The sequence below is a fragment of the Puntigrus tetrazona genome, chromosome 2 (assembly GCF_018831695.1).
Source record: "Puntigrus tetrazona isolate hp1 chromosome 2, ASM1883169v1, whole genome shotgun sequence".
In the NCBI taxonomy this organism is placed as follows: Eukaryota; Metazoa; Chordata; class Actinopteri; order Cypriniformes; family Cyprinidae; genus Puntigrus; species Puntigrus tetrazona.
Window position 1 is genome coordinate 14,975,425 of NC_056700.1, and position 9,130 is coordinate 14,984,554.

Genomic DNA, 9,130 nt, shown 5'->3' on the forward strand with positions numbered 1-9,130 from the left:
AAACAGCTGAGAGAGGAAGTCAATATTATGATAGAAGGATGTGTTTGGGTGCTGGCGTTTGGATTTAGTCAGACTTTGTTGTTTGCGTGCTGTGGGAAATCACTCTCGCGATGGACACTCTCTGAATGTTGTGGTTTTCCTAGGGCCCTATGATTTCTTTGTGTAAAATGTGGACGAAATTGAAGAATCGAATTCTGAAAATGTAGTTTAATGCTACAGGATTCATCTCTAGGGTCCTGGTTTTTGCTGCATAGGAGAAACAGCATCTCTGTTTGTGAGTTATGTAATCAGTGATAAACGAAATTCCCCATTTAGTTGGAATCCTGAGTAGGCATAGTATTTTCCTTGACATTACCTTGCTTGTCTGAAAGAATGTAAAAAGGACGCACGCCACAAAATAGTTAACATAATGAAGTGCATGTCAGCACATACAGACTTTGGAAAAAGGCAAAGGCAGAAAAAAAAGTAAAAAAAAAAAAAAAGAAGCACATGGTAGGAGAGAAAAGGAGTAGAAAGCAAGAATTTTTTGGATCGCACCTCCCTCGCTAACTCGTTCCTGTCACGGTTTTTCTCCCCATTGTTGATTGTTGTTATGGGAACAACTAAAAATCCAGTGATGAAAGCTGTAACAACGGCGTGTGTGGTGGTGAATTATGTGAATTTTAATGACGTAAGACGATCTATTGCAGACCGTGAACGTTTTGAGGGATTTTCATGAAGCCTGATATATTTTCCAGCTCAAAATCTTAGTTGATTTGGCTGAGGTTGAAGGACTTAATTCAATAATAAAGATAAATTACTGTGGTGTCTGAGATGTAGTGATCCATAACTACATGGGCTATTTTTTTTAAAGCTGCTGAATCCATGTGAATCCCGCTCTCTGACGTAATTTGACTGAGAGCACGAGCCCAAAGCACGCTGAAGCTGAGAAATAGGGATATCTCTCGCTTACTGTGAAACTTGAGCAACAGCGTCTGTGCTACAGCTGTGCAGCAGTGCACTACGAAATATTCTGCGGTCCTGGAGCATTTCAGGTCAGCGCTGTGATTAGCACACAAACGTGGAGTAATGTCTCAAGGCTGAAGTGAAAATAAACAGATGATCAGGATCAGTTACTGCGAGAGCAAATCTCAACTGTCTTTTTTAATACAGACTCTGTTAACCAGACGCTGCGGTCGATTGGACTTTCTGTACATTCTGTCAAATGACAGAGTGGAGTTCTAGGAAAAATCCTTCTAGGAAAAACCGTAAATATGGAGCACACTCTTCACTGTGGGAGAATGTTTATTGCCTCCTCTTTAGTTGTTTCTCTTTCCACTTCTCTTTCTGCTGCTACACGCTGTCTCCTTTAAAGGCCACATATTATACACCTTTTAGAAATTTTATTTTAATTTTGATGTTCTTAAGAATATATGTTTGAGGTGTAAGTAGCACAAGCCACCTATATATTTTTACAGCTCCTTTTTTCGCTGTTTTGGCAAAAACAGCTCGATTTTTGTCTTTACTATACATGTTAGATGTGATTCACCTCATAGTAACAATCCTGTCAGATCATCCCTCCTTGGAGTACGTTTCAGGTCGGCTTATCTGGTTTCATCTGTTAAAGTTAACCCTTTTAATACGTTTCTATGTTTTAAAAGGATTGATCATATAAAAATGATGATTGAACTACTCATGTCACACTTTAACAATGTACTTACTACCTGTCCAGACCTTGATCAGGGTACTTGTGAATGGGTCAGAAAGCTCTCGATTTCATCAAAAATATCTTAATTTGTGTTCTAAAGATGAACAGAGGTGTTATGTGTTGGGAACGACTTGAGCGTGAGTAATTAATGACCGTTTTCATTTTTGGGTGAAATATCCCTTTAAACTGTTTGTTCTGGCGTGCAGAGCCATTTGTTCATAAAGGTCAGATTGATGCTATTAAATGGTTTTATATGTAGTATTCATGATTGAGACTAATGTTGAGTAGTTTCCTCAGGTTGTGGTGTTCTTTGTACATCTGTTAGTGGTGATTGGCCCTTTTGTGATGCAGTTAAATAAGCAGAGAGCATCTCAAAGCGTATTATAATACTTGTGAATATTCCCACATTTGGCCTTAGGCCAGTGTTCTCAATCTTCTTAATCGAGTTTCTCTCATGTGCTAAACAAATGAATAAAAATCAGCTTCACACAAGCACAAATGTTTTGCACCGTCTTTTTTACCATGTTGCCAGGCGTTTTCACTTTATCATGTACTGGATATTTATGTGCCATTTACAGTTATAGATTAGAAATTACACTAGCCTTTACCATAATTTGGATTATATTTATGCCGCTCCTTTAACACTGATTGTTTTTTTTTTTCCTCCTTCTGCTGTCTAACAGTAATCGCATAAAGTGCGCCTGGTCGTCCATCATTGCTAAATTACATGATTCAATATTAGGATTAGAATACAAAGCATGTTTTTTTTACTCAATCCTGTTTACAGGTCACATTGTACTTTCTGGTCTCTCAAACATTTTTACTTGTTTTCTAGAATCCATTTGTAGTATGGGTCACCCTGCCAGTGAGGAATACGGTGAAGAGGCCATCCTGTGAGATAAGAGCACTATACCGGACAGCATGACCTTCAGAGGACTGGACTGGACTGAACTTGAACTGTGTTTAGACAGCATAAGTAGAGAACAACCTCCCGCTGAAGCCATCAACCTCATTTAAACCGTAGCTCTGATGTCACCAGAGATGTTAAATAGGTCAGGTGCACCTCCATGTGCCACATACTGATCACAAAACAAGATTGCATCCATGTGAATTGCTGGTAAATTGGTCTAATGGTGGTAAAAGCCTTCATATATGTATATATTAATGATGACAAACAATTAATTTAATCTCATCAGAAATACTTTTTTGTTTACATAATGTGTGTTTACTGTGTACTTTTATTATGTATATATAAAAAAATACAAACACGTGTGTGTGTATATATATATATATATATATATATATATATATATATATATATATATATATATATATATATATATATACACAAATGTTATTTGTAAATATTAAATATATTAATATAAAATATAATCATTTAATGTATGTACATATACACATTTTCAATATATATATTGTATGTGTATATATATATATATATATATATATATATATATATATATATATATATATATATATATATATATATATATATATATATAGATAGATAGATAGATAGATAATACAGTACACATGCATATATTAGGTAAACAAAAACTTTTATTTTGGATGTGATTAGTCACTATTAATCGTTTGACAGCATTAAAATGTATACATATATATTTACCATTATTGTTGACCTTCATGACAGATCTCCCTGCTAAAATCTTTCTTGAAGGGTTTGTTTGCACTTTCCCCAGAATGAACTGTGTGGACAATAATTAAATGTGTATTAATCTGTGAATGCATTTAAAATCTATAGGTAATGTAAAGGTTATAATGCCCTTATGTGGTAATGATAAGGTGACAGTAGATATGTGGTGAGATGGTTTAAGCGGGGCTAACCATTATTCTTCTTGGGCTGAGGATTTTCTCGTGGATCTCTGATAAAGCCCAGGTTAATGGAATTGCTTCAGATCTGGTTTTGGGGGATTGAGAAGCCTCGGTTTAGATTAATGTGAGCGCCAGGGATGACGGGAGGGTGGGATGCTGCCAGTCCTCTCTAATAACGCCGTGAGGGGTGGAGGGGGGTCAATGCAGGGCACGCCCAATCTGGCTAGACTGTTTCGTCAGTGGATTCTCTCATAATCCTCTTTCTCTGACTGCCTCTGTGGCCATGTGACCGCCTGTGTAACAGAAACCATGAATCTCAGACAGCAGGGCAGCTAAAGGGCTTTATGAATTGTAAACAAACTGGCATGCATTATGAATGATGCGATAAATGCAAATCGGCCCAGCAGGTTAAACGCTATCCAGATTTAAAGAAGAATTTCTACCCTCTTGTTTAAATGTCATGCGCTTCCTCTTTTGCAGAGAAGAGGTTTAGTATCAGTTATCTGTACCCTTGGCTGGAGGATTCAAATTAGGCTGAATTCCTTTTTAAAGTGGCCTCTCAGCTTTATCGTGGGATATGTTGTACTTCTTCATTCCCGGGTGGTCTTATCACGGAGGTCCTATTACTTAATTCCAGCTTTCTTAACTTTTTAGCATTTAATGCAGTAGTACAGGTTACACATCCTTTAAGAGGCTCCCGGATTCAACCGACACATGAAGCCTTGGCGTATTTGTTTTGTGACATGCACATTATGCAAAAAGACAGGCTGCTATGTCAATATTTCCTAATTATGTGCAGTTGTATCTTTCATCTGAACCCATTTGACCATCACACTCTCTAGTTTTCTAGCCAATTTCTTTTTCTTATCACTTTTTTCTCTTTGATTTCCCTCCCCCAGTCACTAACACTCTCTGTTCTTTATCTAAGGGCAGCAGGCCAGGCACACGTGTACCTACTCTGAAGAAGGCCAGTTCAGTGGAAACTAGTAAGCAAACACTCTGAAAAGGACACACGCTCCCTCAATGTCAGCAAACATTTGGTCACAACTTCAAAGGGAAGTGACAGTCGTTTGAAACTGGGGATGACGTTGGGTGCCGTTGGAGCAGGTGAATGCGCAAGTTTGAGGTTTAAAATCAATGTGGCTAACCGATTGATTCGCGGCCTTTTATTCTGAGCTTTTTACTAATGATACTGCTTTTAATATGCTGGATAAGATATAGATATTTTTAGAGGCAGGCAGTGATGTAACGTAACAACATGCCGCTGTCTCCTGCAAGACCAGCTGTGCTGATGGCTCAGAGAAATGGACTAATGAGGGTCCTGAAGTGAATGTGATGCATTGAATAAAGTGTAATTATACAAAAATGAATTGTCACTTAAGCATTTATAGCTTCTGTTCAGCTCTTCCTGTTCCTGAAGTGTTGTGAAATCACACCTCCTAGATCATCCTCTGCAGATTGCAGTTTATTCATGTGTCAGAAATACTATAAAATAGATGGTGAAAAATAGAGGTGTGCAGGTTGTTCCCCTTGAAGGCAATGTTAATAGAGAACAGTACACCAAGCACATTTCCCGGGGTGAAGTGTGTCTGTTGATAGCAATTACTCAAGTTTTTATATGCATTATTTTGTACATTTACATTTGCTGTACCTTTAGTTCTGACATTTTGGCTTTTAAAGTTATGCAGAGAGATAGGAATCTATAATGAATGCTTATGAGACAAAGATGGTTTAAATATGGAGAAAAATTTAAATTGTTGCCATTTAAAATAAATGACACACACACACACACACACACACATATATATATATATATATATATATATATATATATATATATATATATATATATATATATATATATATATATATATATATATATGTATATAGATATATATATAGATATATATATATATATGTATGTATATATATATATATATATATATAGATATATATATAGATATATATTTATATATATAGATGTACATCTGTTAGTGTTGTGAATAATTTTATTAAAATTAAATATCTAAAAATAGTATTAATATATTATATGTATATATATATATATGTATATTATATGTATATATATATATATATATAGATATATATATAGATGTACATCTGTTAGTGTTGTGAATAATTTTATTTAAATATTTAGTAAAGTATTAACTATAGTAGCATGACTTTTCAAATGATCAAAGGTGCTAGAAAAAAAAAAGTATACCTAAAAGTATACAGAAATATATAAAATTATCCAGCGATAAACATATTTCCAGAAAAAGAGGGACTGGTAATATTTTGGCTTGTTATATAAGCAACAAATTGGCATATTTGAATGATTTCTCAAATGATCACGTGGCACTGGTGACTAGTTTTATGCTGTACCATCACAGGAAAAATTATATTTTGTTTTTTAGAGATAAATCTTGGTATTGACCCCAAACCTTGGAGCAATATTGTATATAAAGTAGAAAAACAGTTAGTACAAGATGTGAAATGTGATATGCATTGCTCTAGAAAAATGCACAAAACTCACAAAACCTGATTTCTCTTCACAAAACCCACACATCATATTACTGTCTGAAGCAATACATTGCAAAATGTTGGCAGTCATAATCAAGTTTTTGCTGATGAGGGTTCATCACAGGGTTAGCAGGGTGCCCAGCGGAAGTCATGACTTTGTCCTTTTTTCTGGCAGCTTTAATCCCTCTGCATTGCTTCACATTGCATCATTTATCTGTTCCCGTGTGTTTAGTAGTGAAAGTGCGTCAGAGTGAGAGAGAGTAAGGAAATCCCCTTCTGCCACGTGGGATGTGAACAAAGACTCCAGTTTGCCTCAAACTTTCTTTTTTTGCCTTGCAGCACGAGAGGTCCCACCACGCTCCACTGCCGGCTTTTACACTCCTCAGTCCTCTCTCACCACACATCTTCCTGTGGAGATTGGTTGGCTTTGTTTCCTCTAAGATGAATGTCTCTCTGAACCTCTTGTGGCATTTGAGTGAACTGCAGTTATATTAGAGGTTCTAGCTCTGGTGATTCATCGAATAGAAACTCCAGAGGAATTTGCTGCATCACAGAACAAATCTTCTCCGATTTTCATGTGTACACGACGTTCCTTTGACATGACCATGAGAAGATGAATGATGTCTCTTGAGAAAGATCTGTTTACTGGTTCTCAATTATTCTGTCTTTCTGCCCATCCATCATCTTATCACTTTCACAGTCTCTCCACCACTTTCTTTTTCATACAGCGGTTTGTATGAATAATATATGCCACATTGCTTCGCTGTCATTAAAGGTGACCTTGGTTAATTATTGATTGGGTCAGATGATTACAGGCCTGACCTCTGTATGTTCTCGTCTGCCTCTCGGCTCAGTTTTCATGTTGACACTCCTCTTAGTATTCCTGGAGACCCTAATATGATGAATTATTGCTTATTATTATTGCTGGGGGAGTGTTGGCGCCTTTACAGAGACATGAAATGTAAAATTACAAAAGTAACCATGAATGTCAAGACTATTACTCCGTTTTAATGAAATATGTAAGAGGTAATGTATAGTCAGTTGGTCATTATCACTAAATGAACCCCGACAGGGTGATCAGATTAAGCCCCTGAAGGGGTTTATTTTGTTACAGTGACCGGCTGACTCTAAAATGTCCCTCGTATTACCTTGCTGCTTGTCAAATGAATTATAAATGGACTTGAAAAATGTTGTATTTGTATTGTGTTTTTATGTGAGACCGTGTGATTTAAGGAGTATCAAGAAATACCGTATTAGCAGCTGTTATTTAAACACATTTGACCACCGAATATCACAACTGACCAACCAGAATAAAGCAGAGCATGATAAAATAGGATTGTTTTTTATATTTATTTGATATGTGTAACATTTTAAGAACCATTTAACCATTTTAAGTAAATCTTTTAAAGAAGTGTTTCTACAAAAAATACATATTTTCAACAGTAATCATTTTTTTCTGAAGGATCAATATTACAGTAATTCTTACAGAAAATTCAACATTCCATTTTACAGAATATAAAAATTTTATAATTTTTGGGTTTTATTAATTTACAATTTAGTTTTGAGGATTTGTTATAATGTGAAAAAACAAAAACACTGATTATTTGAAAAGACATATTGCGGATATGGGAAATCATAATACAGTGCAGCGGCTATTCAAACATATTTGACTACTGAATATTGTAATTGACCAACCAGAATCAAGCAGAGAGACTTTTAATTATACGCTACAGTTTTCGGCTCAAATTTAGGCTCAGTTAAAAAGGTTTTCATTCGATTTTTCAAAAGGGACAGTCACTTTAAACTGTGTCTTTGAAATAAATGCTGTTCATTTGAACTTTATTAAATAATCTCGAAATGTTAATGTTTTCAGCATTATTATGAAAAGAATTCTGTAGGATCATGTGACGTGATGATCGAGCAAAGCCTGCAGAAAATTCAACATTTCAATCACGTTGAAAAGACATAACGGTAGTGCAGCTATGGGAAATCATAATACAGTACTCAAACATATTTGAGCACTGCATATTATGATTTTCCAATTAGAATCAAGCAGAAAATAGGATTAGTTGATGGTTATATCACAACGGGCGCTATATCAGACATGCAGACTGATGAATGACTGAATGTCGATGCAATAAATAAAAAAAGATGAGAGGAACGTCACCTTGACCTTTCGGAGGCATTCACTCATCGCTATGGCCCTTTGGCCTGAATGCTTTAATAAAGCCTCATGAAATTAACCCTTAATGTATGCCAGTGCTGACTGGACAGCCGCCGCTCGGGTCATTCTGAGTTTGATTATTCTGGCCCTGGCTGACCCAAGCTGAGGTCGAGTCGGGTCAGGAACGAAGCACCTGTCACTTATATATAATTTGCAAAAGAATGATGAATGTCACTGTAATGGCTAAACCGCTACAGAATTAGCTCCAGTGATGAACGTGTAATGACCACATGATTTACAATAGCTGTTTGCCTAGTGTTGTGTTACATTAGTGTGCTTGTTTGGGCTTCAGCGGCCTGTAAAGTTCACACAGCGGTCACACTGCAGCACCTCAAGCCCTGTTAAAGCACTTGTCACCAAAGTTATAGCAGCAGAGGGATGCTTTTACATCTCTCTCGGTCCACAGACCTGTAGTGGAGTGCAGGCGGTGAGAATGTGCTGACAGTCTCTCTAGGGTGACCAGACAGCTCCTGCTGACTCAGCGCCAATCGCTCAGTGATGTCTGACTGCATTCAGAGAAACTCAATGAAAACTCTTCTGACTGGTGCTCGGATAAACAGTCTTCAAAGACTGAAGATAAATGATCATCTCACTCAAAGAAATTTTCAAAAAAATAAATTCAAATAAATTTTTTTTTTTCTGTGTTTAAGTGAAACTATTAAATTCTTTATCGTTTTATGATGGAGTGTACATATATATACACTCCATAATAAAATGATAAATAAATAATATTATATATATATATATATATATATATATATATATATATATATATATATATATATGCATCATTTTGCCTCATTTTAAGACAGATACATATATAGATGCACATATGCATCAAATAA

The 9,130-nt window shown here is 35.8% G+C and overlaps 1 long non-coding RNA gene across 3 annotated transcripts in view; it reads left to right on the plus strand.

The window, feature by feature from the left end:
- The window catches only part of LOC122323195, a 43,630-nt gene extending 36,236 nt beyond the window's left edge, over positions 1-7,394 (plus strand). The window contains exons 3-5 of one of the 3 annotated variants that reach the window (XR_006246966.1): positions 2,523-2,739; positions 4,475-4,645; positions 6,401-7,394. This is a non-coding gene — a long non-coding RNA (uncharacterized LOC122323195). Of the gene's footprint in view, positions 1-2,522; positions 2,740-4,466; positions 4,646-6,400 lie in introns of all 3 variants that reach the window. The other 2 variants (XR_006246965.1, XR_006246964.1) reach the window with 2 other exon arrangements.
- The last annotated feature ends 1,736 nt before the right edge of the window (positions 7,395-9,130 follow it).